Source organism: Microtus pennsylvanicus, chromosome 19 (assembly GCF_037038515.1).
Source record: "Microtus pennsylvanicus isolate mMicPen1 chromosome 19, mMicPen1.hap1, whole genome shotgun sequence".
Classification (NCBI taxonomy): Eukaryota; Metazoa; Chordata; class Mammalia; order Rodentia; family Cricetidae; genus Microtus; species Microtus pennsylvanicus.
The window spans coordinates 10,367,629-10,390,053 of record NC_134597.1 but is presented as its reverse complement, the minus strand read 5'-3'; the positions used below and the strand labels follow the sequence as shown (position 1 = coordinate 10,390,053).

Below are 22,425 nucleotides of genomic sequence, written 5' to 3'. Positions count from 1 at the left end.
AATCCATAGAATCAGAGATGATAGGTATAGATAAGGAAGTAGTGGCAACAGATAGATCCCGAGGAAAGTGATAACCACATGCAAGTGAAAATTTTCTTTTCTCTGAGGAAATCTCACAGGGGAAACAAATTACTATAAGTGAAGGCTGCATTGCAAGAGCTCGATGGGCAACAGAATGTGAAATGAGTGGGATCTTCGGAAGTTCTTTGTCTTATACTGACGTGTCAGGTATTTTACTGATTTTATACATTATGTGTGTGTGTGTGTGTGTGTGTGTGTGTGTGTGTGTGTGTGTTTCTCTCTTTTTCCATACATATATGTTGTCTCCTAGTTTAGTGTCTTGATGAGATTGCTGAGTGCATGAACAAGTGTCTGTTTCATGTGTGTTTTCTTGTCTATTTTACTCTGGCTTGTTTATCCTATTCTGATGTATTAGTTTTTGTTCTATCTTATTATAATTCACTGCATTTTATCATTATCCCTTAGAAGCCTATTTGGTTTTTAATGGGAGTCAGGATGGGGGAGGATCCAGATGGGAAGGGAGGAGAGGAAGAACTAGGAATAGTTGATAGAGCAGAACTCTAATCAGATTATATTGGAGGAGATAAAAAGTAATTTTCAATAAAATGAAACAAAATTAAAAAAGATTTTCCTAAAATAATAAATATTCTTTCCACCATATTTAGATGAAAAATTTGATAGAATTTCAGTCCAATACAGTCTCACTATGGGAGATAAAGTAAAAGACTTTGTAATGTCAGGACGACCATGTGGTGGGTTTAAACAGGCATAGTACAATAGTCTTATTCTCAGATATGAAAAAGTACACCAAGGGAAAAAGCCAGAATATGCAGTAATAAGACTAAAAATTGGCACTCCTCCTAATACTAAATTAAGTAATATTTTTACATCAGAACATTATCAAGTCCTTAATAATTCACCATCAAAAAACAATGAGAATTAATCCATTTTGCATTGGATATTATTATTCTAAAGAATTGGTCGTCGTAGGTTGAGTCAGTAAATATTTAACACAAATCAAAATGCAAAAGTTACTAAACAAACAACTGCATATTTGTGGACCTAGTACAAACAATACAAACAAATTGTCAACGTTTAATTTCTTACTAAAATCTCAATGTAAACTGTCATGAGCGACGGAGAACATAGAACATTGCTGACTTACAAGTGGAGGGGGAGCTTTAGCCCTCTCTCTGGACGCAGCAGTCTTTTTCTTCGTGCGTGCAATCTTATTTTCGCCAGAAAATTCTTCTATTTACAGAGTAGGCGAGGGTCAAACTTCAACAGACTTCTCTTATTTGTTTGATCTGGGGAGAAAGTATACTTTTGGTAAATCATGACGGAATGCATTAAACTATTTTTTCTTCCTATTAGAAAGTAGAAATTTCATTCTATTTTCTGTTAGGGTTGCAGTAAACAGGAATGTAGAAACTGCCCTGTTGAACATTAAAAATCAATAAAATTATAGTACTTTAACACCACTGAAAAAGAAACCCACAACTATATACTTTTTCATTTCCATAGCTAAGCAGCAGAGCAAGAGAAAATTAATATTAAAATCCAAATGAGTAGAAAAGCCTCCTCAAATGTATTTTTAAAAGACTGACATAATTTTGCAAATCCATGACTCTGGATGGACTGACTGAGACAATTACATTTTAAACATTTTTACTCATTCATTTTAACATCTCAAGGCTAAAGAGTGACAGGGTGATTAGAAAAGAGTAAGGGAAATCCATTTTTAAAAACTTTAATGGAATAATAAAAAGAGATGATTTCAGAAGCCTAAGGTAGACCAGAAATATGTAGAACAGGCTCCATAAGCGAACAAGAAATGTATAGTAAGAATGATTTTAAACGGTACCAAGCTTGGAGAATGCCTGCTCACGCAAGGCATCCTGGGCAAATTAGAATACATTACGCAGATGCTGCCTAATTATATCATAATTCCATAATAAATCTATTAGGTGTTAGGAAATACAGTCATTCATTTTGCAAAGATAGGGGAATTTGCTATATGAATATCTGATCTTTGGTATTAAGAACATCAGTAAAGTTAAAAGAATTCAATTTATTACATAAATTTTAAGAAATGTAAGTTTTTGATAGTGGATATTTTCTGCTTCATTAAAATTACATATTAAAATAATCATCTTCAATTCTTACCATATGCCAGATCATATCTGGTGAGTTATCTTTAAAAATCACTGAATTTCTTCTACTAAGTAATATTACAATATAGAGAAATACCTTTGTGGGAAAAATTGGAAATAAAATATCGATGTTTTGTGAAAGGTTATAACAGTACTTTAAACTTTGTTTTTGCTCAGAAACTAGACACATCACACTGGTGATTCATGTTTTTCTTATGTTTTGGGAAATTTTAAACAATGTGAATCGATATAAATAACAGACTAAACACTAAAACTAAATTTTATATGGGGAGGAAAGTACCTCTTAAAAACATTTTTCTAGTTACAAATTGCTACTTTCCTTGCCCCCTTTATTTGGATTAACTGAAGATTAATTGAAGATAAAACAGCAACACAAGTTTTATCACCAAAGATCTGATAGCATGCTACTTCTCAATTCCCCTTCTCCACTTGGGTTCAGAATCCCAGAGAGAGAATGGTGATATCCACAGTACTTGGGTCTTTCCATCTCCCTTAGTGAGGTCAGGTTATTTCTACCCAGAAATCCTCAGAAACCCTCCTCACTTTTTGTCTTAATTTTTTTAAATTTGTCATAAAGTTGATACATTCACATCAACCGACAGTCAGCAAAACTATGCATAGTACATTAGTCAGTAAATTTGTTCTGTATAATGAAATTATAGTTCTTGTAACTAACTACAGTCATTAAGTTAGATAAAATGAAAAGACCTTCTTACAGTGGCTGGTGCATGGTGAACCTGTGTCCACGAGAAAAACAGTTTGACCATTCTTCATTGCCTGGAATGGATGTGTTTCAAATACAGCTCAAATGTGATTAGCCCTTTACTCCCAAAACTTTTTATTTATTCATGCCAAATATGACTAATTATTATTTATTCATTGTTTGATTATTTATTCATAGATTATTGTCCATTTTAGTTGTTGTTATATCCCATGATACTACTTTACAATATAACTATTTGAGGAGATTATAATACTTAATTCCATTATGTTGACATTAATAAATTAATAAATAAATTAGATGTTTGAGTACTAAGCTTTGGTTTCAAGACTATGGTAATATTTTAAAGTTATAGAACCTTTAAGAGGTGGGGTTTATAGAAGGAAATTGCATCATTGAAGGTGTTCTCAGTGACGGAGTCACTGGGGACCCTGCACACTCATCAATTTTTAGCAACCATGAAATACACCGAACTCTTTCCTGTACACACACGAAAACATGGCATTTATATTCTAGATGTCCTGAAAGCTTCAAGCTAATTGTTTCTCTACATTCATTGAACTTGCAGACTGTACTTCATTGGAAGCTGCACCTGGTCTGCTCTGTACTTTTCTCTTTATACACTTATTTGTAAACCTCAGATACTTCCTCCCATTATTCAATGTGCCATTTGCCTCCAAACCTAGTACGACCTGCAACCACCTTTCTGAGTGAAACAAACTGGGATTGCAAGAGTAAACCAGAAACAGATGCCTCTACTGTTCTAGTCTTGATTGCCCCTGGGTCTTCCAGGACATTTGAATATTCTTTAGAACCTACTCACTATGTATCTCAAAGGGTTCAACTATTATCCAACTCAACTTCCAGAAATACAAATGTCATGTTTTCGTGTGTGTACAGGAAAGAGAAAGACAATAATCCAGATTTTAAGATTTTACAACTAATTTCATATTTAAAATATAACAAATTATAAGAAAAAAATTTAAAAGTTCTACAAGGTGCCTGGACCACTCAATTTTGTCATCAGAATTCAATGATATAGGCTATGATCTCACAACCACCTTATGTCATAGATTTCTTTAAAGAAAGAAATCTAGTTTGAATTCTGATCAATTATTTTTAAATATCTACCCATATACCTTTGAATGAGTATTTTCTATTTACTTTTGTTGTCTTCAAATGAAGTGTAAATGTGGTTTCCCACTTCCCTTTCTCAGCACTTTATCTTCCGACTATTTAGCATTTTCATGTAAATATTCTGCTAGTAACTCTTATTCAAATTAGTAATGTTTTATTTATCTTCAGAAGTTAATCTTGATCCTTCTTTTTACCCAAAAACACATATGTTTTCTTAAACATATACCAAAAAATACCAGATGCCTCCATAAGTAATATAAAAACAAGTAGCATTTCTACCTCTGAAATTATAGCCTTGCCCCCACTATTCCAGTAACAATTTCAAATTCATATCCCTCACTCCCTAGAGAATCTTTAAACATCATCTCATTATTTTGCAGACTACCAGACCTAACAAGGTTTCCCAAACATATGCTTTTATAGTCTGTTAAACTGGCAGAAGGAGAGGGGGGAAACACATTAATTTCTAAATTTGAATATATTCAACTGAGAATCATGCAAATATTTCCCCACTGTCTTTTTTTTTTTTTTTTTGCATGGGCATCACTCAGTGTTGTTAAAAAAGGAAACCTGTTCAATAAAAAAGGCTCAGCGTTGTTAATATCAAACTTGTCTGTTTACTCTTGTGTTAGTTTGGTTTGTACTGCTAAAACAAACCATTCTGACTAAAAGCAACTTGAGAAGGAAAGAGTTTACTTTCTCTCCAGGTTCCATCACAGCCCATTATCATTGACAGGACAGGAACTCCAGAGGGAACCTAAGTTAGGTGCTGAAGCAGAGACAGTGGGAGCTATTTTCTGGCTTGCTCTCCTTGGCTTACCCAGATTTCATTCTTATATGGCCCAGGACCACCTCCCAAGGGGTGGCACTACCCATAGTGGGCTGGTCCTTTCCAATTAAATCATTAATCAGGATTAGAAAAAAAAAAACCTAGACTTGCCTACAGGCCAATGGGAATATTTTCTCTATAGGGTCCCTTTTATCCAAATGACATTAGTTAGTCTGCATCAAGTGGACAAAAAAACTAATGCGTACAACTCTGTTGATAGGTTTGTCACTTTACTGTAGCATCAAACTGAAATGTACCATATGTGCTTTTATCAGACTTGAAAGCCTCCATGATACACCTGAAATACCTCTTTCCTCTAGAGTCTCCTTCTCCAATCTCAATACACCTTTCAACTCAGCTCCATTATCAGTACATTCAGCCAGCATTCTCTTAATATTTTATTCAGAAACAATCAAATACATAGTATTTTCTGTAACACTTCCTTTCAAAACCCTCTACTGCCCAGTGTGGTGATGCACACCTTTAATCTCGGCAGTTAGGAGGCTGAAGCAAGAGGATATTTGTGAGTTCAAGGGCAGCCAAGGCTATATAATAAGACCTTGTGTCAATAAACAGAAACAAAAATGAGAGAGAGAGAGAGAGAGAGAGAGAGAGAGAGAGAGAGAGAGAGAGAGAGAGAGAGAGAAGAGAGAAGAGAGAAGAGAGAAGATGGAAGAGAGAAAAGAGGAGAGTGGAGAGAATTAAAATCTGTCTACTTAGCAGGCAAAGTTACTTCATTCAGGCCAGCCAGAAAAACACAGAAAAGACTGCCTGTGTAACAGCAACAAACTTTCCACTTAATCTACTGTGTGATGTATCTGTTCATATAGCCTTTTCCATATGAACTGAAGCTTCTTTGAAAGTAGAGAGTACTCAATATTTGGTCTGTGTCTCTCCTAACAACAATGTCATTCTGAAGGAAGTACTCAACCACAGAACAACGTTGACTGAGATGCAAAGGAACGCAACAGGAGACAGAGGGGCTAACTTTAGAGACTTTACCTTACCTACTTGAAACACATCTTTTCATTGATATTGCTCTCAGCTCTAAATAACATATTCAGTGTGTCACTTATTCAGTGAAACGAAGTCATTATTTGATTTAATTCTGTAACATCTGAGATAAATTACACAGATAGAAAAAAATACTTGCTTTTTAATACATCTGAGTTCTGAACTGCCAGCAAATTTGAAGCTCTAAATAAAATTGGTGTGTGTGTGTGTGTGTGTGTGTGTGTGTGTGTAATCATGAAAAAATTTTTGCTTCAAAATCCTATGGGAATCTCTCATATGGATATTATAGTAATTCTGTGCTTCTTCTAGAAGCTAAGACTAAAGGCAGCCTACACAACATACTTGGACTCATTCAATGAATTACCCATTATTTAAAAACAAAACTAAAATTCTAACTCAATTAACAATACACTCTAAAATAAAAATATTCCATTATCTTGATTCTATATTTAGTAGCCTTTCTTTAAGAAATCATCAAGTAAACCTTTAACACACAAATGAATAAATCTGACTTTGTTCATGTGATCATATTTCAATGTAACTACTTTTATTTGATAACAAATGAACATCAGAAAATATTAATATGCTGGTGCATATTTTCCACTCCCTACACTTCTTATAACTCTTTACAACACACTTTTACCCATATATTATGTGTTTTCTGCATGTTTAGAATTTCCATGTAAAATTAAGTTATCATACAAGCAATAAAAGCCATGACATTCCCAGGAAAGAGGAGGAGGTCTAGCACCAAAGGTTTAGAGCATGTCTATTTGTTAGTATATGATTTCTGACAAGTTTATGATTATATGTTAGCTTGTTTATATAGTGGAGGGAAAAAAACTATGATATGAAAACAAGCTGCAGAGGCCAACAAAAACGACAACACCTTATCTATATTACCCTGACAATTGAGTTTGAACAACAGCGTTTTTCTAAATGTACTCTATTCAGGGCTGGATATGTAATTACCTTGAGTCCATAGTCTAGACATTAATGCTTTCATAGTATTTAAGACTCCTTGTAACATGCTCACAGCTTTAAGTAAGCAAGGCTAAATCTTGACCAGATAAATTAGCAAAGAATGCAATAAAAGCGGCAATAAAAGAACTTTATCCCACAAACCTTCAAGTTGCTGCTAAATGAGATTTCTTTGAAATGCAGATCAGTTGAACTAGATTAGTGAATTTTAGCTCCTGTCAACATCATAACAAAATACAAATACAATTGTTCCCCGGTCTTATCTCCCTGCTTCCATCTGCTGCCTTGTTATTTACTTTCCTTGATTTATTATGCAGATCTAAATAAGGCACATCAAGGAGGGCTTACAACACAATGGCTTCTTAAGCTTTACATCAAGGTATTTGAAACTGAAGCCAGGAAAGGGCTGCCATCAAAGACATATCTCTAATGAACTTCCATATCAGAGAAGGTTTGGTATTTAATACTGCTGTGAAAAGAAAGAGCTACAAATCAGAATGGCCTATGAAAGAAAACGCCTACAAATCTTGATGAGATTAGCACCGAGAAGAATTAATATCCCAATAAAAATGATGTCTGGTACCTTGAAAAGTTAACTTCCAACCTTTGCAAACATAATGCACTATGTCAGGAGCTGAGAAATCACTTGACAAGGTTAAAAGGTCAGGAAAGAATTTTTAATTTTCCTTCCATGCTAGAAAATAATCTTGTTTTTCTCCTACTTGACAATAAATCTATAAGAGAACAAACACTCTTACTGTAATTAACTGATCTGTAACACCACTTTCTGTGTCGTTCAGGTTTGCACTGTTTTCACAATGGTAAATTAGGAAAAATTTCACAATAAAATAATGTAATCTAAAATGACAACATGCATCATTTGTTCATCAATTCTAGTATTTCCTATTTCTTCCCCCACAGCAATGTACGGCAACAGAGTAATATTTCCTGTCATTTTGCAAATCCTGAGACGTGTTTTCATTACATGCTACCATCCTTTATAAGAGACACAGAAAGTATGGAAATAATCCTTCCACTCTCCTTCTCAACTAATTTTATTTTCTCACTTATATTTCTAACATGCTGAACTCGAAAAAAATAATTCACAAGCCTAACGCGCAAGTTTCCTGCAAATGTCTTGCATTCCTGCCTGACACTTTCTTTCCCATAAGCAATAAGTTCTATAAACAAATGATACTTTGTGGGGATTTTTTTCCTAAAGAAAACATTTCAATCATTTATGTCATCCTATAGAGACGATCCCACAAGCACGTTCTGTTCTGTGGATCAATCAGTTCCAAACCAAAGTAGACATGTTGTTGACTCCAGTGCCTGCAAATCCTGCTGCAGGCTCGCCAGATGATGAAAACTGAGGTACGCAGTGTACAGGGCCCCACATGGCATTCAGTAGCTCCTGGGCATGTCAAACTTCACAACTACCCTACAGTCAATGACAGCAAACACCTTCCTTGTTCTTGCTTCCAAACACAAACTTGCCTCTCTATCAACCTTGTGAATTATGGGCAGTCTTCCAGAAACAAAGCCCTAAATAGAAGCAGTCTCCCATGCCTACACAACAGACACCACAATTGTCTTTTTGTTTTGGATTTCATTTTACGAAGGTGATATTCCAGATTCATTTACAACCACAAGAGACTGCTAACTCTTCTTGTTTAATGAAATGACAAAGCAACAGATTTGCATATACAATAGCAGGTGCTATAACAGGCTTGTCTGCTCTTGACCTAAAACATGTAAAGGAGATTCATCAGCAACAGCTGTCTCAAAGGTATTGGTACTCTGATGGGCAGTCAAAACTCCACCATCTGTAGAAGTGTGTGTGTGTGTTCAAAATGGCAATCTGTTTGAATAACTGATTGATAGCTCATGCCCCGCCTTTATCCATATGTTGAATTCCCAATATTGCACAATTTTACTAACAAGAAGACTGAAATGGGAAAACATAGATGAAAGCTTAAAGAATCATTACCAGACATGTCTTTTCGCTATTCTAATACACTCTATGGTACCAGTTAATATTATAATAACAGTATCACATCCCAGAACACAATTTTCACTGTTTAACATTTTAATTGATAGAATAATGACCAGAATAACTACATTCTATGCCTCCTTCTATCTTAACTGCTTCCTAATCTATTCTTATAATTCTAGATGTAGTTTTACATGTTAAAAGCAATGAAGCTACATGGTTGTTTTTGAAGCTCTCTTATTTTCATCATGACTTAAGACAGGGACTTTTACTAGGATATAACAAGTCCATTGAATATGAGAGACTGTTTTTCCCTTCTATGTAAAAATGAAAAGTCCAACTTGGAGCATAACCAAATGGTTTGTTCTGTGTTGTGTTTGTAGAAAGCAGCACCAGACGCCCCAAGTTTGAGGTTGAATGGTCTTTCTACGGTCTAATTTGATTGTCAAAGATGTTATCACAAATGGACAAAGTCTAGATGTGAGTGGTACTGTTTAAATCAAACAAAGCATCTACAACACCCCCTTAAAGAACAGTGATTGCTTATAAACACAAAGGTTGTGTCAAATTAAGCAAACTCCTTGTCACCAGTAAAATAATCTGTCACCATCAGATTAAATCTCTCTCTCTCTCTCTCTCTCTCTCTCTCTCTCTCTCTCTCTCTCTCTCTTGTACTCTCTCTCCCCACATACACATACAGACACAAATGTGCACACATAAGAACATATACACACATATACCCAAACACATACATATATGCACACACATATATGCACACATATTCATGTATGCATATACTCACAAACATGCACACATAGTACGCATACATATACTTACACACATGTACACACATACATATGCACACATAGCCATGTAAACACACATATACTCACTCATACACACACATTGCCTAAGTTTAGATTAATGTTCTGTTATTAAGACCCCACATTCTGCCTCCATTATAAAAGAATAGAAACAGCATGAACTGTCAAATTGTCAAAGTGACTAAATTTAATGAAGACTTCTTAATTTGAAGTTTCATAACATTCAAATTTAAAGCAATCCATAATTTATTATGAAAATTAATCTTTCTAATTTGAGTGAGACACTTATTCTAAATACTTCTGCAACCTCAAGTGGATACTTTTAAAATTTTATTTTAGTCTCAAGGGATGCTAAAATCATTCTAAATATAACACTCTTGCTTCTTTCAAATTATATTTGTTTGTTTGTTCATTTTCCATGATAGATCGCTTGTCCATGACCACAGGAAAGACAGGAAAGAGAAAACAATGTGTATACCTGAAGGTACTTGATTTAAAATCTCCACCCTGCTTATATCATGACTTCAATTCTTCAGAATTAAAATTTCACTTAAAGGAAGAAAAAAGAAAAGGATGATCCATGCCTGTCTCTAACAAGGGAAAGGAGATGTCAACATGATCCCTTTAAAGCCTTACCAAATTTTTAAAAATGAAAATCATTTCCTCAGTAGGTTGTAACTGCCTTCCTAAGCTGCAGTAATCCATCATGTGGATAAATATTTAGACAACATTTTAAATGTGTACAATGTTCTTGAGTGAATGCCACAGTTCCAGGCTGTCATGTAAATATGTTCTGATCAAAACCATTCTGCTTGCATAATAAAAGCCCAGCTAGACACACAACAGTTCATCCAAGGAGCAAACACTGATATTTAAGAAAACTACAGCAGGGAAGAGTGACCACAAGTGAAATAAACCATCGTAACGTTGAGGAGTTCAGAAGGTTGTTTTGTTAAAATAGACATCATCTAAAAGAATACAATCTATTCTAAATAGGTGATAGTTACACTGCTTTTGAAAAGAAATACCATCAGTGAACAATGATGATATACCTTTAATGAGCATTACTATACAGCCAAAAAGATAATACAGTAACACAAGGCATACTGATGGTAGAGCAATCTCCAAGATATGCCTTCAACATAAAAGAGAAAAGGATATGTCAGTGTGTGTGTGTGTGTGTGTGTAAGTTAGCTTCTGACTTGGTGGGAGAGGGGTCAAAAACATTCACAAAGGTATATCTGTTTATTTGTGCATTGATTGCTTCCAGAAGAGCAGCAGGGAACTAGTTGTAAGGTTTGGCCTGGCAAAAGTAGAGATGAATACTTAATTCTGTGCTTCCCAAACTCTTTTCATGGACACCCACAAAAATTGGTCTTAATTATTGCATACCAAGTGAATGTTCCAGGATCCACTCTACTTTGGGTGGGTACTAAAGAGACATACCTGGCTAGCATATATTATTGTATGGTTTTCTTTTCTTTTTTTTAAAAAAATTTAGTTATTTATTAAAGATTTCTGTCTCTTCCCCGCCACCGCCTCCCATTTCCCTCCCCCTCCCCCAGTTAAGTCCCCCCCCAGCCCGAAAAGCAATCAGGGTTCCCTGTCTTATGGGAAGTCCAAGGAACCCCCACCACCATCCAGGTCTAGTAAGTTGAGCATCCAAACTGCTTAGGCTCCCACAAAGCCAGTGCGTGCAGTAGGATCAGAAACCCATTGCCATTGTTCTTGAGTTCTCAGTAGTCCTCATTGTCCGCTATGTTCAGAGAGTCCGGTTTGATCCCAGGCTTTTCCAGACCCAGGCCAGCTGGTCTTGGTGAGTTCCCAGTAGAACATCCCCATTGTCTCAGTGTGTGGGTGCACCCCTCGCGGTCCTGAGTTCCTTGTTCGTGCTCTCTCTCCTTCTGCTCCTGATTTGGACCTTGAGATTTCAGTCCTGTGCTCCAATTTGGGTCTCTGTCTCCTTTCATCGCTTGCTGAAGGTTAATATTCAGGAGGATGCCTATATGTTTTTCTTTGGGTTCTCCTTATTTAGCTTCTCTAGGATCACTAATTATAAGCTCATACAACAAAAGTATATGCTCTACGATGTTTATAGCAGCATTGTTTGTGATAGCCAGAACCTGGAAACAACCTAGATGCCCTTCAATGGAAGAATGGATGAAGAAAGTATGGAATTTATACATATTAGAGTACTACTCAGCAATAAAAAACAAGGACTTCTTGAATTTTGCATGCAAATGGATGGAAATAGAAAACACTATCCTGTGTGAGGTAAGCCAGACCCAAAAAGAGGAACATGGGATGTACTCACTAATATTTGGTTTCTAGCCATAAACCAAGGACATTGAGCTTATTGTATGGTTTTCAAACTTGAAGAAAACCAAATCGATCACACTTGCCAGCTCAAAGTTATCAATCAAGGAGAAACCTACTAATAAGTCTAGACACTACTGTTCCATTTTAAAATCTTTAAAAGTTGGTACCTCGTGGAAAATCTAAATACGAACTAAAGGGTACTCATTCATCCCCTAAGTCCTTCTAACTAAAATCCACCACTGAGGCTACAGATCAACTCACAAAACACATAAATGCCCTGGGTTTGATTCCCAGCGTAACATAAACCAGGTAAGACAGTCCACACCTGTCATCTAAACTCTCAGGGAAGGTAGCGGAGTTTGGGTCAAACTGTCAAGAACATTCTCACTTCAGTAAAGAATTTGAGGCCAGCCTCAGCTGCATGGAATCCTGCCTCTCTCGCACACAAACACACTAAAGCTATTGGTATTGCTAAGCCGTATAGAATACTGACCAAAAAAGACCACAAACCATTTCCTAGGAGGTGATATTAAGACAAAAGAAAAAAAGTAGAAAATGGGAAAAAAAATAGTCTGCAGTTTAAACAAACCTTATAGAGGCTCTGCAGAGACTTCGCTGGAGGGTTCTGGGAAGGAAAACTAGATTTTCTTCTAAAGGGATAATTATTCATCTCATCTTTTTACTGAATTTACTTCCACATGGGTAGTTCTTATGGTAGACAATCGATCAACCCAACAGGGACGTTAGGTCTCCTCCAGGCCAGAGTCCATTCTGTTGAGCAGTCCTACTGGAATCATTTGATTAATTGACATGAAAAAAATTTATAGCAATTTGATATGTGATTATTAGCATAAAATTTCCATACAAACTTATTTAAACTACTTATCATAGTTTTGAGGTAAAGCCAAGTTAATATAACCTATTCAAAGGTAGAAAACTCTCAATTTTTTCATTCTAGAAGGTGGTTTTCAGCATGCATCCCATAATTTGGTTATTTGGAAAAAAAGCACTAATAATATTAGGCATTTAATTATCAGCAGATTTTCTTATTATTAATTGCTCATTTGTTTGGGATATTTGTTTAGCAACACATTACATTCATCCAATTGATAAAATACAAATTATAAGTTATTTTAATCATCAGTCAGCAACAAATGCTCAACAGTAGGAACTTCTTACGATAACTATTTTATGTAGATATGTATTAAAATAAAGACAAACATAATCATGGCCAAAATTTGTATGAAATTTAGTTTCCTCCAACTAAGAAAAATAATTTTATTTAGATATTTTGACATAGTAAAGAAGTATGGGCTAGAAAAAAACTTCAGCAGGCCAAGTGATTGCTTTCCACGCATGAGATTAGGTTTCCCGAGCCCGTGGGAAAGTGGCAAGTGTGGTGACACAAATATTTAATCTCAGTGCTGGAGGGGGAGGGGGAGAAGCCGTCCATGAGCATTCATATTTGTGTACATGCATGAGCTCATTAGCACACACACAGTTACACATGCATGCACATTACTAAATATGTAGTACTTGAACATTTTTTTATAAATTCACAGAATTTTCCCAGTGAATTATAATTTTTCTTTTTTCTTTTTTGGTTTTTCGAGACAGGGTTTCTCTGTGGTTTTGGAGCCTGTCCTGGAACTAGCTCTTGTAGACCAGGCTGGTCTCGAATAATAATTTTTAAGAAGCCATATTTTAATGAATTTAAGGACTTTTTAACTATGTAACTGTCTTAGAGAGTAACTGATGATCGGGAGAAGTGGTCAGAGCAAGGTTGAATAGGAGAAGTGGTCAGACCAAGACTGCACAATCATCTGTGCAGCAGGATTCTAATTTGAAGGACTTTTAAGATTCTTTCCAACTCAGAGACTCCATGACTCTCCAGTGATAATCACACTATTTCAGGAAGTTTCCAAGTAACATGTCTATTGATTTTCCTGCCTGTCATACACAACAATGGCAAAACTATCATTTTTCTCAAATGCCATGACAAATTGATATCGTAGTGCCAAATTAGCAATCAGCGTTCCTAACATTATTCCCTATTATATTATGCACAGCCATTCATTATAAAGATGTTCTCACTTTTTTTAAAGGTATGAAAATACAATTCACGTGATGCATGGCAAGAAATGTCCTCAATTCCTTCCTCTTTGTTGGCCTTCCAGCTTCGGCCATTATATTACAGCCTCTTCGATCTACCATTGCCTACAAAACTCAGTAATTGACTCATTCCTTCATCTGTCCCTTCTTATAAGCACTCACTGATTTTCTATGCAGGCCTTTCATCCAACCTAAGAAAGTACATGATGGGTTTAGAATCTTCATGGCTGTGAAGAAGGTAGTATGTTAGAACCAACTTTTGTCAAGATACTATAAACAAAACATACACTATCTAGTTCATATTCACCACCCAAGGACTATCTGATTTGCTTCCTCAAATTGATGAAATTTACAAATCTGTGAAAAAAAAATCTCATGACTTTATTATCTGACTATAAAGAAAATGAAGACCACAATTTTATGTGGTACACACACCAAATATGAACACATAATAAACAAATTTTTCATTACTTTAAAAATAGTTAAATAGCACAAAAATACTTGATTAGTATCTTAGGCAGACTCAAGCTCCTCATAGCAACAGATTTTGAAAATAAACACCATAAATAGCATCTGCATACACTCTCAATAAGTCTTCCAATATAACACAATCCTTTGAATAAGAAAGATTTAAGACAATGAAAATTGCTAGAAGTTCACTACCTGATGCTTGATTTGTTCTTTCTGTTCAAAACTAATTTACAGCATTGCAATTAAAAGTTCTATATTACTTAACTTTTCATGTATTTAAAAATTAAAGTTCAAATGCAATGTAAAACATAATGTTATTGTTTAAACCTTTTGTGCTAAAATTATAGGTAGTCAAAACTATTAAACTATATGTAAAAATTTCATTTCTTGAAATGATGCATTTCAAAACACTATTTGTTAATATAAAATTCCAGGTCTAACCAAAATGTTTATTTAAAATTTTAGTGCAATGAAATGTTGCAGACCCATTTCATACTAGTCTTTACTATATTACAATGATAAATTTAAATATCATAATTTAAAAAACATGTAGATAATTTTATTACAGTCCCTTGAAGATGCAACCTGAAGCTCAGAGAGACTTCTTCATCTGTGGAATTTGGTGAGCCATTCAAATCCCTCCAGCAAAGCAACCATCAATTGAAATGCCAGTGTGAACATTCCATTGTATTGCAGGTAGTTAAAAAGAGAATTTCATTAATTTCTTAGCCATTTAATCACTCATTTTAAGAGCTCTTTTATGTTACAATCAGAATTAACTATAACTTACTGGTAGAATTTGTAGTTTTTCTTGGTGATGCTTCCTGCGTAAAAATATTAGGTGATATAAGTTTATAAATATCCAACACTAAGAATATTTATGATTAAACATCATTTTCTCTGACAGAAAATAAGAATAAGCCTCTTTAAATGAGACAGTACTGTAATTTCTATGAAGACTTTTCATTGAAATAGTGTCAGAACTAAGCTTGCATTTAAGAAATTGTACTTTTACAAAGAAGATTACATTATTTTTTAGTGTCACAAAATATTTTTTATTATTTCTATTAATGCGATCCAATATCTCCGGTAATTAGAGGGTCTTCCACTGTTCTGTCATTTAAACATTTAAGGACTACGAAAAACAGTACTCATGCTAACTCTTTGTAAAGAAACCATCACCCAACTCACTTTGAAACTACTATTTAAAAACCAAAAAAGAAAACAAGCTGAAACATAGTCCTATATGCAAAGGAGCCAAAGGCTTATTTCACTCTTTGCTTAAATTGGCCCACTCTAGAAATGGTGGTAAAATGAGCAACTATTCTGTGAGGAGGTCGCAGTTACTCCAGCTCAGGGCAGTTCTGAGAGTGACGGAAAGATTCCAAACATCCCTGTGCAAACACACCTACTGCAGGCTGCCCACTCCTCCAGAGCCTTGCTTTGGGCACAAGGTGGAGGGTCAGACCTTTGCCCTCCTCTTGATGTCATGTGAGGCCATTTGAATTGCTTTGCTAGTGGGATGAGAACAGCAACTTATCTAGAAGCAGCAGCTTATCTAGCAACCAAAGCATCAAGTTTCAGCAAATGTTCTACAGGCTGGAATCTCACTGACTACAATCAGCAAAAAGAGTTGCAGTCTTCTTAAAAAAAAAAAAATACACTTCTGTTGAAACAAACCAACGCGTTTTGACCAAGACATTGTGATGTTTAGTGTTGTTTGTTGACAGAATCAGGAGTCAAGACCAGCCACCCTTCAGGCACACTGGTATGGAATTATTTATCTTCCAGTAGTACCTTTGAGAGTTTACCTTTAACAGGTAAGAGGACATGAGAAGATCCGCTCTAAATGAGGGCGGCACTGTTTCTGAACCTCAGAGAAAGGAGTAAGCAGGCTGCTCATCTATTGTCTTCTTCATGATTGAGTACGCAATGCGGCCAGCTACAGTTAGCTCTTGATGACTTGACTTCCTGCAAATGATGGCTCCCTCAAACTGTGAGCCAGTTAACTCCACATGACACTGCTCTTGTCTGGTATTTCATCATGACAGCAGGAAAAGTAACTAATTCTTCACTAATTTAAATAACTCTGCTTTACAGGAGTTTTAGAGCAAATTAAGTAGGGAAAAACTAATAACAATATAATTTAAGCAAATGCCGTGAAATATATCTTCTGATAAATTATGTCTCTTTAAAAGTAGTGCCAGGCTGGTAAACTGACTCCGTGGATAAAGAAACTTGTTTCTCTTGCAGAGGATCAGGATTTGATACCCAGCACCCATATGGCAGATCATGACTGTAAATATAGTCCCAGTGAGTTTGATGACATCTTTGACCACCAGGGGTACCAGAAAAGCATGTGGTGCACAAACATACATGCAAACAAAATACTCATATGCCTAAAATAATAAATAAATAAATCTAAAAACAACTTAAACATTAAATAAAAGTAGTACCAAAAATCATATATTACATAAGTAGCAAAAAATACAAGCGCCATGACTTGTGGAATACGGTGAGAAATCTGATTCCTTTTTCCAAGTTGGAAAGAGGCTTTTACAACACGATAGTGCAAGTATTCTGTTTTCCTTACACAGAACCATTCCTTTTCACAAATTATTGAGGTCATCAAACAGGTGCTCACTTTTTGTATGCAGGACATGGGAAAATTCTTCCAATGTACAAAGAATGGCTTAAGATGGGAAGTTTGACCATTTCAATATTATATTGTTGGTGCAACGTAATTTTTTAATGCAAACAACCATTGTATCATAGTCCATCAAATTCTAGTGAAGTGATGCTATGTTTTAGGAAGAGCCAGTAGAGTCTTGAGACATTCATGAGTGTGAGGAAGCATGGAATCAGTACGTTTTCAAAGAAGTGCTACAAAGGTGTCAGACAATATCTACGCATACAGATTTCCCCAGGTATTTTAATTTGGAATGTGTTTTCTTCCTTGCTTCACCCAAAGTTATTCTCTTGATTTCTACCCCCTTACCTTTAAAACCTAGACATGATGTCATTATTAAGCATATGTGGGACAATAAAAGAAATGTATGCTAGAAAATATATATTTCTGTTTAAGTGTAATGACATAGGGCTGGAGAGATCATTCAGTAGCTAAGAGTACATACTTGTGGAGAACCAGAGGTCAGACAACACTGGACTCCATAGGCAGTCATTTTATGCACACACACACGTACTTAATTAAATAAACCTTTTAAATCAAGTCGGTGTTACGTCTACAATAAATCTTAAAGAACTATGATGAAACATAAATTCATAAAATTTGTTCCTCCAGGTAATATTTTTATATTTAAAACCAGTAATTTAAACTTTGTGTACCTCGGCATGTATAGGAAAAATCAGACAGTTTTCCGAATCCTTAACACTGTATCCATGTATAAACCCTAGGAAAACAATATCACAAAATCTATGATATTTTAAATTTAAAAACCCTATTTTCACTGGTGTTATGAGGCTAAAATATGGAGCCCAATGAAAATTATCTTGAGCTGCTCCCATAATAATGAAGATCTAGCCAAATTAGTTTCATCTAGCATGAAATAAGTCAGGTTTACTATGGCTACCATTTCTAATTACTTTTAAAGTTTCTCTGTCTTAAGTTTTTCTCAGTCAGTTTCCTCTTGAATTCTTGGGAGACAACCCAAGGATTATTTTTTTTCCAGAATATCTTCCATAGACTACTATCCAGAATTTAAAGTAGTGGAACATCCCAATCTTAGAAAACAGTCCTTGTGAACAATGTCCAACCGTAGAAGCACTGTCTCACTTTTACCATAGAAAAAGACCATAGCTATGCAAGCAGAACCAAGTCTTAGGATGTCGCATGCTACAGGCTGGCATGTCAATATCTAAAATGATGGGAACCGGAAAAGTTTAGATTTTAATTGTTTTAATTTGGAATATTTAAACACTATAATATCTTAGGGATGGAACAAAAATACAAAAGGAAAATTCATTGAAATGTCCTGCACATCTTATATATGTGAGGTAATGTGTTTTGTCAACAGAATTTGCACTATGATCTGTCAAAAGATGCAATATGTTAAATTCTGAACATGGGGGCACCATGTCAAAATTAAAAATGTTCTGAATTTCAAGAATTACTAATTTCAGATTTTAGTTGAATTAAATTTATCTTTTAACACTTGCTAAAGATGAAAATGAACTGAAAAGTAAAAAAAAAAAAGTAAGTTCACTTTTAATGTTGTTTGGTTGTTTTTTTGTTTTTGTTTTTTGTTTTTTCGATATAGGGTTTCACTGGAACTAGGTCTTGTTAAACCAGGCTGGCCTCACAGAGATCTGTCTGCCTCTTCCTCCCAAGTTCTGGGATTAAAGGCACGTGCCACCACCACCCGGCTTAATTATATGTAATTTATTTCATTTGAAGAAGCAAATTTTAAGAGCCAAAATTCTATTCTTCATTAAGATAAACATCACTTACAAACAAAAGGGTTCATCTGATGAATTAAGAGTTCTGACTGGATATTTTATAGTGGAAGACAGATGTGGTACTATGAAGTTGCTGTATGTGTATTACATTGGTTAATTTACCTGGCCACAGAAAAGTTAACCTACAATGAATATAATGAGAGAGGGCCAAGGTCATGATTCCAACCAAATCTTGATGTTACAACCTCTTATGACAACCCTGCATTATTTGTCTTATACCATTAATAGATGTGTCTCATTTGCATTTATATGTTGAAAAAGAATGGGAAATCACAGGTTTGCAACAGATGTTTAAATAAGATGATAATTACTTATTAACTTTCTTAATTGAAGAGGAAGGAACATTTCTCTATACATGATTCAAGGTAAGAACAAGGGAGGTAATTCCCATATGTGCTTCCCAATGTTAGAAATGACACTGCAAATATGTAGACACTTCAGTCATCATGTGATAGATGTATCACTTCTAATATTTCTTTTCTTTTCAAAATCAGAGACATATTGGAAACATAATGCTTCTCTTTGAGCATCCCTTTGGCCACTGAATTCACTGATACTAAATTTCAAAGATAATTTTTATAAGTGCCAAGAATGTATATATTTTTCTTACATAGTTTTCATATAAATAAGTAAAAATTATTTCCCTTGAGACATTACATTTAAAAAATGAAAGGGCAAAAGAAGATGAGCATTAAGTAAATACATCCTCAAGTCTATATTGTTATTTTAATAAAGAAAAAAACAACATAGGACACCTGGAACTACTGGCAGCAATGAAAACCCCCCCTTATTCTGGTTCCACAGTAGTTTTTTCCTGCTCTTTTCCCCTTCAATTTGTTCTTTACCTATAAGATAGGCTTGGTTAAAATTCGCTCATGTGGTAGTGAAGATCATAAGAAAAATATTAAAATGAGTTTGTCACATATGTCATCAAATTAGCACTGAGATTAAAAGCAATAAAATCTGATTCTACCAAAAATCAAGGAACTTCAACTTGGAAGTGGTAGAGGAACTAGAAATGGGTAAGAACTCTTTAATAAACCTGGAAATATGCCCAATGTCTTAATACAATTCTACCTGGATAAATATACCCTAATTTAAAAAATAATATATAGCATGCACACAGGTAGAATGCACAATTCTGTGACTAATTGTCTTAATTACAATAAGAATGGAAAGCTGTGAAGTTATCCTATAACAAAAAAAAAATGTTCCTGTGAGACACTACAGGCTAAATAAGAAAAAGTGCAAAGAATGGGTTATCTCTCTTGAAGTTGTTTGTCCAATAGGCAGCCTCCCACCATGTCCACAATAGACTACTGTCTTTGTTCTTGGTTCCAGAACTTGACTGTAAGTCCCTAGTGCTGAAGAAATCACATAGACCATGGCAAAATCAAGCTGGTTGAGCCTCTAAACTTTATCCCTCCTGGCTATCTTTCTTAGTGTTGGAAGATGCCATGTAAGCTACCAGAGGGCAAAGTAAACATCAGTAATACAACGCTTTGAACACAGCAAGCTACAATAAGGACTAACCCGGCAGGACATGCACAGTGCTGCAATTGTGCCATGAATATTATTGAAGTAACCAACTACATTCTGGTTGAATTTAATTCTCACTACACAAAATGAGAAGTCCATATCTGGCACTATTATTGGGCTGAGAACCTAGAGATACATTGGCCATAGGCCCTAGGGGAAATGCTACAACTATTATGTGGCTAAATGGGCATAATGTTTGACTCTAAATAATTTATATCCAGATATCAACGCATCTCTCACACCTCATCTGAGAAGCTTCTGTTTACAGAAGATGGTGACTGATAGTAGAACCCTGAACAGGTCAAATTGCAGAAAATAATAACAGAAACATGTATAGATCCTCCTGGGAATGGAAAACAGAGTAGATCTCCTGAGAAAATTGGGAACGTGGTGGGGGGGCTACAGGAAGGAGGGAGGGGGAGAAGGAAGTAGAAGGGGAAGGAGAGGCGAACTTAAGAGAGCTACATGGTCGAGATGGGTGAAGTGCAGAGGCAGAGAACAAGGAAAGAGATATCTTAATGGAGGGAGCCATTTGAGGCTAGCAAAAAAAACCAAAAAACTGGCACTAGAGAAATTCCCAGAAGTCCACAAGGATGATCCCAGCTAAGATGCTAAGCATTAGTGGAGAGGGTTGCTGAACTGGCCTTGCCCTGTAGTCAGATTGATGACTATCTTAAATGTCCTCATAGAATTTATATCCAGCAACTGATGGAAGCAGATGTAGAGATCCACAGCAAAACACTGGGCTGAGTTCACGAAGTCCAGTCAAACAGCAGAAGGAGTGAGAATATAAGCAAAGAGGTCAAGACCATGGTGGGGATACCCACAGAAACACTGAAACAGCATACCTGAATGGGAACCCACCAACTCTGGCCTGACAGCGAGGAAACCAACATAGGACCAAAGTAGGCCCTCTGCCTGTGGATGACAGTTATATGGCTGGGGCAAACTGTGTAGCTACTGGAAGCGAGACCAAGATTTATCCCTACTGATTGTTCTCCCTCATCGTTAGCATGTTTTCATTTCAGAATATGCATAAAACGTTTCCCTTTACCAATTTAGAGAAGTTAAAAAGAGTCTGGGGTTTTCTTTTTAAACCTGGACGCTGACAGGGAACCATTTTCATTTTGTGACATGAGGAATGCCATAAAAAGAACAAGTTTGGAAAAAATTCAATTAATCATCAATTCAGTATTAGAAATATTCATGAGATCTGAGACAAAAGACCTTACCATTTCAGTATCTATTTCCTGAGAATTCTACATAACCACCACCCTCAAAACACTCGCTACACAAATATCCTTTCTCTTTAGTCTTTATTTTTCCTCACAGTACTCAAATCCATCTTACATTATGTATCTTTAATGGGTTGGACTTGTCGTCTTCTTTACTTATGAATATAGCTACAAATGGAAAAAAAAAAACATTCTGTGCCTTCTTTTCTTTTCTGCTACAAATTCAGTGCCTAAAAAGAAGCAAGTGGGTGAAAGACTGACTAAATGAAGAAAGACTCAAGGACATTACAAATTTTCTAGACTTTGTGATTGGGTAGCTGTGATCAGTGATTAGTGATGACACTGTCAAGATAAAGACTGAAGAAAAATGAAGGAATTTAGCATTGTGCTGTTTACACAAAAGTAAGATGAAGCACATGTTCAGTTATGTAAATATCATTTTACTTACTTTACTTCAAGGAATAACTTTGAGGAAGGTAATGATAATTATGGTTAATTTGTAATTCAATGTCAATTTAGAATTTCTGGCTCTTGAAGTTTATTCCCTATGGTGGGATACCATGGTCAGCCTTGATGCAA

The 22,425-nt window shown here is 35.4% G+C and overlaps 1 protein-coding gene across 2 annotated transcripts in view; it reads right to left on the bottom strand.

Annotated features, from left to right (window-relative positions):
* The window catches only part of Foxp2 (forkhead box P2), a 478,828-nt gene that overhangs the window by 413,025 nt on the left and 43,378 nt on the right, over positions 1–22,425 (bottom strand). For both annotated transcript variants that reach the window (XM_075953425.1, XM_075953424.1), the window contains exon 2: positions 1,187–1,328. The gene's annotated coding sequence lies outside the window, so the exon portion shown is untranslated. The remainder of the gene's footprint in view (positions 1–1,186; positions 1,329–22,425) is intronic.